Below are 7,311 nucleotides of genomic sequence, written 5' to 3'. Positions count from 1 at the left end.
TCGATTTTAGTTGGGGAGAGATAAAGAACAACCACCCATCACTTCCGCATGTAGCTGCTCAGCTCCGTTTTATTAAAGAATCATTTCTCACTAAGCTTAAATAAAATGAACCAACCGTAACTAAATGTGAATAGCAGCTGCTTGCCTGCTTGTAATGAGATTTTCTTCCGTTTTTGATAGGAACAAAAGACGTGGAGACTAAACAGGCTACACAATTATTGTGATTAAATATGGACACGTTGTCCACTATTTTTCTAAGCTTGTATCAGCACAACGTCCCCCCTTCATCTCTAGTGCTTTTGTTTTCATTTGTATCCTTCCTTGGCAGTGAGTTGATAAGATGGTGCTAGCATAAAATATTAAGCGGCAGCTTTGGTTGTGTTTTGTTGCAAATGCCACTTGGTTGCTCATTTAGCCTTTTATTCTCCGAATCACCAAATTTGCTTGTACTTTCTACAAAAACACTAAAAAGATGTCAAAAATTAATATATTGAGTCATAGCTAATATAAATATGGGTACAAAATGTAGCACATGTATGCTTATCAGGAGGCCATTGAAGGAAAAGGTAAGGCTACAAACAAATGTAAGTTAAACGAAATGGAAGAAGGTGGACCAAGTCTATATAGTGAAGTGAAGGTCAAAGGCCCCAAGAAGACGGTTGTTCCATCCCAAGAAGGATCAACAACAAAAGTTGTTTGTGGAGTCCAGATTAAAGATATGGTGTTCCTTCCCAAAAAGGCTCAACAACAAATTATGGTAGTGGAGTCCAAATAAGACTTGGTAGTGCAATTGGTGTTAAGAAATTAGCAAGAAATCGAGGTAATGATGTTAAAGGAAAAGCACTGATGGTCGAGCCGTCACAAATTACCCCACAAAGAGTTGCTAGTGGAGATAAAAAGGACGACTTATATGGAAGTAGGTCCGATGACATCACCCCTTATAGATGAGGAAGGTAATTATATCCAACCTACGTACACAATATATAAAAATTATATGCACTTTTTACCACATTTTATCCTTGAGTACATTAATTCCACCGACGATGTTGAGGGCGATGGAAATTGTGGTTACCATGTGTTCATAGATCAACTTGGACATTTTAAGGATGTAAAAGATTAGAGTGACGACCAAATTACTTATGTAAGGAAAAAGTGTTTGCTTGAACTACGTGGTTTCCCCGATTTGTATAAGCCAATGATGAGATGTGAAAATTATGAAATGGAGGCGGCGTTAAATGAGAAGTTCCAAGCATTTGAATGGCGTTTAATGGGAAACACTAGATTGACAAGTGAATACTGGATGTCAATGCCAATATGTGGGTATCTACTCGCCAACTCATTCCATTGCGTTATTCATACTTTCTCCTATGGATACAGTGCTACATACGCACCAACAAGACGTATTTTTACCGAAGAAATGTCACTAAGGAGGGTTATCATGGGGTTTGTATCGATGAACCATTTTATTGTCCTCCAATTGAGGGAATATTTCCCATTACCACCATTAAGGGTGGGAGACGGTGGTTATGGAGAAATTCCCAAGGGTTGGTGTAATCGGTTCGAGGAAAGATTTGAATATTGGAGGGCATTACAATTATTGAGGGATGCCCCATGTGAACTAGTTATGAGTGACGAAGAGGATGAATAGATATAGTGAAAGGTGGTGAAAAAGCTTTTGTATGCTTCATTATGAATAAAATTTGTATTTTTAATTACTCAATTGTGTTTTTTCGTTCATTAAACCTTACAACCATATTACATAAGTAAATCATTAGAACCATATACTCGTACGACTGTTCAAGAAGTCCTTAAGGATGGAGAAATGAGCTTCATAATTGAAATTGGAACCTTTCCGTTTTCTCCATTCCTTTTTATTTTGAGCTACGACTTCAACATCTGTTTCACCTCTAAGTCGAAGTTCATTACAAATATGAAGTAATTCCATATATTCTTCAATTTGTTTGTGTATGAATACAAATCGAATATTCAAATCAACTTCCTCATGGTTATTAGTATTACCTATATCGTTGCGAAAGTTTTCATAGATCTTTACCCAATAACTAACATTACCCAAACCACCTTGCCTTCGTTCTTCTCCTCTCTTTGATAACATAGTCTTCATCCAAAGTGAAATTGGGTTGAGCCATTTGTAAGCTTTTTTGGGAAGAAAATAGATTTAGAAGGAAAATTTTTGATTTGAAAAGAAGATGCATAATGGATATATTATTCAATTCAAACCTAAATTAGTCTTCCAACGGCTCTTTTTTCAAATAAGTTTAAAAACAAGACATTTTTGGAAATACCCTACGGTTTGGACAAGTAAATCGACCAAACCGTAGACAGGGCTATGGTTTGGATTCCAAATCGTAGTATTTTCCATGTTTTATTCTGGTACCCGTAGGTTTAAATTTCAAACCGTAGAACTGTCAATAATTTATTCTGGTAAAGTTATAGTCAAACCGTAAAAGTATCAGAAATAGTTTCTGGTAAATCTATGGTTTAATTTCCAAACCATAAGCTCCCCTGAATTTTGTTACAGTTTGTGTTAGAGCACTGCTCGGTCAAATTCACTAGCGTTGCTATCTCAAGCTTGCTTTTCAAGTTTAGCTTCCAAAACTATAAGTCTTGCTTTCTAGTCTACTTATAGCTAAGTCTCGGATTAGGATAGAAAGTGTAGTTGAGCCTAGACTTCATGGAGTTCATCTATTGAAGACGAAGAACTAATAAGGGGATCTTGTGGAACGTCATCAACAAAAGGTATGTGGAGACTTGAACTCATCTATCACTCAAAACTCTATCTACTATATCTCCTATTTGAGACAAAAGTCGTATAGCTATATATGTTAGAGCACTGCTCGGTCGAACTCGCATGCGTTGCTATCTGAAGCATGTTTGTCAATGTTAGTGATCAAAACTATAAGTCTTGATTTCTAGTCTACTATAGCTAAGTCTCGGACTAGGATAGAAAGTGTAGTTGAGCTCAAGAACTCCATGGCGATCATCATACAAGACGAAGAACTACTCAAAAAACCGGTGGAACTTCATCGACTAAAAGGTATATGGAGACTTGAACTTATCTATCACTCAAAAGTATATCTACTCTATCTCCTATCTTGAGACAAAAGCGTTTTGCTATATAGATTTTCACTACACCATTTTTCCTGATTAGCAACAAAATTTTGCAACAGATCTTACGCAGTTGCGAATTCGCCACTAAATTTGCAACTGCTCAAGTATTAGTAACCGCTTGCTGCAATTGCGAAATTTGTAACTGCATTCAGAAGTTGCGAATTTTTAAGCCCTGTTGCAATTCCCAACGGCTGACCATACCACATGTGCTTCCCACTTGTGGGCAAGGTAACACTAGAATTCCACATGTGCGACGTGTTTGAGTGGATGGCAACACCATCTTATGCGGCTAAGATTTGATCTAAAATATTTGGACGGTGTGATCAAATATCTCACCTCGACCCTATATTTATCCGAAAGGAGAAATCACTTCGCCTCTATCAGTCGATCTTTCTCTTTCTCCCTCACCTTCACTCCATTTCGGTCTCTACTTCAAATTTTTTTCATGGATCTCACTTCTGCTATCGTCAAAACTCCACCACCATGAGCAACGATTCAGGTATATTGTACCTTCTATCATCTTTATCTTTCTCCTTTTTGAAGTAATTTGTGATGAATTTTCTCTAATTTGTTTAGGTATTTGGGTATTTCAAATGGATAGAACAAAATTTTGACCTTAAATAATTAATTTTAAAGATAATTCCGATGAGGGTTTAGGGTTTAATAGAGAATTTTGAGTTAGATATCACAAATTAGAGAAAATTTATAACTGGAGCTTGGAAATTTTGAATTTTGTGTAATTTTTGTTTGCCTAGATATGATATCATAACTGGAGCTTGGAAATCCTGACGATAAACGGAAGCCGGATAAGCGTGTGAATGGAATATTCTAGATTTTACTTATTAATCTTGGAGTTTTTGCAGCTGATCATTGGTTTCATGTACTGTAAGATGTGTTCTTTTAATGTACTTAAGATTTAGTAACCTTTTAATGATCATGTGAGGTTAATTATTCGTTATTGGTGGACTGGCCAATGAATTAATATGCGCAAGCATCCATTTAAGTGAAATTTATTAATAAAATATCCAAGTTTGTGTTACGAGCAGTGAGAACCCAAAGTTTCAACATGGATTATGGGTATATGAAGCATTGAAAATGTATACCACTAGTAAAAAGAAGATCAAAAAATGCAAGTTCAATTGTATTCTCAATGAGGGATACCTCATACATTACTTCTCCCTTCATAAAGTATGGAGTTGAGCAATGAATTAGTTTGATCAACTAGTCTAGTGAAAGGTCCATGTTTTGGACTTGCATTTAACTGTGCATATATTTTTATTCATTATGAATTACGGATGTGTTAAAGCAAACTATTCATACTTTATTCGTATTAATTTGATAAATGAAAGGGAATTTCTATATTGACATGTAAAGTTCTCGAAGTTAAAAACTGATCGGATTATGCAGTTACTTACACTTTTCTTTTCCTTTCTCGGATAAGAGAGATCAAAGGACTTTACCTGTACCAGAGTTCCAGTTTGGTACTAGTTTGTGACATAAACATTTTGTCATGCTAACTGGTGAGACTTCTAAATTTTTTGACGCTTCTTACTTAATCTAAAGTATCATGATGATATACGTGCTTGATGCTCGTATAGAAAAGCTATAATCTTTGATATGTGCGTATTATCCTCAAACATCTGTCATATACTCAGTTTTCTAACTTTTGGATTGCCTTCGTGGTGATAAAGTTTCACAGGAACCATCTCTCCAGCAATCTGTTTTTCTTGTACATTTTTCGTAATTTTCTCTCTCTTTCTTTACCTGTGGGAAGTTTTAGTTATAATGGACAAAACCGCTTTGGTTTTTAGAGTCTCCAAAATTATGTGGATGTCTTATTTTGATCTTTTCTTCTGCTTCTTGGGAAGCTTGTTGAGGAGGAGGAAGGGAACTTTGCACTGTGGACTTCTTACATTCTAACAGGTGTTGGAGCAAACCTGGTGTCATGGTTAGTTCTCCCAAGAAATACAGTTTCTCTTGGAGCGTCTGGTGCTGTGGTCGGTCTATTTGATATTAGTGTTCTTGTCAAGGTAAGGCACTAAGACTAATCAATTCTTCTGCCACCTATAAAAATCATTTTAGGAATGAAAATTGTGCTACTTAATAATTTTATCTTAACTACCACTAATATTTTCTTGCAGATGTGTTGGCACTGGAGAAAGATCCTTGAAGTTCTTATACTAGGCCAGTTTGTTATCGAGAAGGTAATCTTGTGCTTCTACTGCAAAAAAATATTAGGATCTAAGTTATGTATTGAATCATCCTCTTGACATCTAATAACAGTCACGTGATGAGAGCAGCACAAGATTCAACAGAATGTCAGGTGCAAGTTCCGCTATGCAAAGTGTCAATCACATTGCTCATCTATCTGGCTCTTTGGTCGGTCCAGGTCTAGTTTGGCTTCTAAGTAGAGTTCCATCTGAACCTTCCGACCGAGGCATACCGAAGTTCAGTGATAATACAAATCAAAAAACTTAAGGTGGGAGGATATGAACGCCATTTCTAATCATAGTTGCTTAATAATTAATACATTTTTGTCGTATTATCAATTAAGAAGCTATTTAAGCATGCTGCTATCCTTGGAAACATATTGGTAATCCTCCTTTTATGAAAGTGATATGTTCCCTATCATAATAAACTGATATGTTCTCTATCCTTGGAAACATTTTGGTCGTATTATCATTTAAGCATGCTGTATAATCAGGTTATTTCGAGAAGATAGGCAACTCAACAATACCAACTGTATTCTGCATGAAAGTGAGAGATGCTTTAAGTTCTGTTATGAGGAAACAATCATGGATTGCTTGTATGCAAAATGTGGGTGTTATTCTTTCGTTCCGTGTTTTTGAATGTTAGCCTGTGATCTTCATTGTATCTGATTAATTTGATATGCTTGATTTGACTTATTTGTTGTTTTTTTGAATGTTAGTCTGTGATCTTTATTGTGTTTGATTAATTTGATATGATCATTTTGCACTTCTTTGATTCACTAAGTTTCTTGCAAACAATCATTGTTGAAAGCTTAAACTGAATCTCTGACTAGTGGAGTTATGTATTTGCAGTGCTTGTGGTGTAGCGAACCAACTTATTAGCCTATGAACGACAAATGCAAATGAGCAAGATGGGAAGTGGCAAAGTGCTCGGGCGACACCATCAATGAATCAACAATGATGCATCACCATCGTCATGCTCTGTAAGCCATGTGAATTGGTTTGATGGAGAAACTAGTCGAGGTGGCTACTGCTTGTACCTGCTATAGCGATTACTGATTGAGGTGAATACCTAGTCTTTAACCAGTAGTCTGTTACTTGTGTTATGTGTATAACTTCTGATGATGCTAAACTGATCTAGACGGACTAAGAAGGTCCTTGTACTCCTATTTTTTACAATTACTCATATATGAACTTAAAGACATTTTTTTTTGTACTTATCATTCTTCAGAAACTTAAGACACGTTTACATAAGTTTTTTAAGGACTTCTTTGTTCAATGCGCGCTCAGTAAGATTTGGCGTGAAAATGTTGCAGGGAACGCTTGACTTGACTTTTGTATCCTGTTGCACAATTTTAGCAACGGACAAAAACTGTTGCTAAATTTAGAACCAGAACAATAAAACCGGGTCCGGCTAAGTTTAGCCGTTCTAAGTTTTTTTGGTTCTAAATTTCGCAACCGCTCCGTAGCTGTTGCGAATTTTCCATTCAAGCAGTTGCGACAAAAAATAGCAACAATAGACAACAATTGCTAAACTTATTTGCAACACCAAAAGCGTTGCAAAGCAAGGGAAAAACACCTGGGTGAACCAAAAACAGTTGCGAAAATAATTCGCAACGGCTTAAGAGCTATGGCAAATAAAATGCAACGCCACGTTTTGCTATCTGCAGTTGCAAGTCCCTTTTGCAACTGCGGCCAGCCGTTGCTAATCCGGAAAATATGGTGTAGTGTTTGATTATACACATTTGCTATTTCGACCCGAGTTTATCTCATTTATCTATTTCTCGAAATATGTGTTGGTAAGCTTTTGCTTCAAGGCCATCTTTACCTAGTGATGAAAGTCATGTTAAGTTTCAATCACTTGAAAATGGCTTTGACGAAAAAATGGTTTGTGAATAACAACTAATATAACGTCCTCTAAGAATGTTTCAATGATTGAAATGAGAGTTTAGTTTATATAACCAATGTTGGA

The 7,311-nt window shown here is 36.1% G+C and overlaps 1 long non-coding RNA gene across 1 annotated transcript; it reads left to right on the top strand.

Moving 5' to 3' along the window:
* The first annotated feature begins 4,485 nt into the window (after positions 1 to 4,485).
* On the top strand, positions 4,486 to 6,478 carry LOC113326223. The gene is made up of 4 exons (XR_003348351.1): positions 4,486 to 5,159; positions 5,271 to 5,333; positions 5,413 to 5,608; positions 6,192 to 6,478. It is a non-coding gene; the product is annotated as an uncharacterized LOC113326223 (long non-coding RNA).
* Positions 6,479 to 7,311: the final 833 nt, after the last annotated feature.

The sequence above is a fragment of the Papaver somniferum genome, chromosome 1, assembly GCF_003573695.1.
Source record: "Papaver somniferum cultivar HN1 chromosome 1, ASM357369v1, whole genome shotgun sequence".
NCBI classification, from domain to species: domain Eukaryota; kingdom Viridiplantae; phylum Streptophyta; class Magnoliopsida; order Ranunculales; family Papaveraceae; genus Papaver; species Papaver somniferum.
The sequence above is the reverse complement of the archived record's forward strand: the minus strand, read 5'-3'. Positions and strand labels throughout refer to the sequence as shown.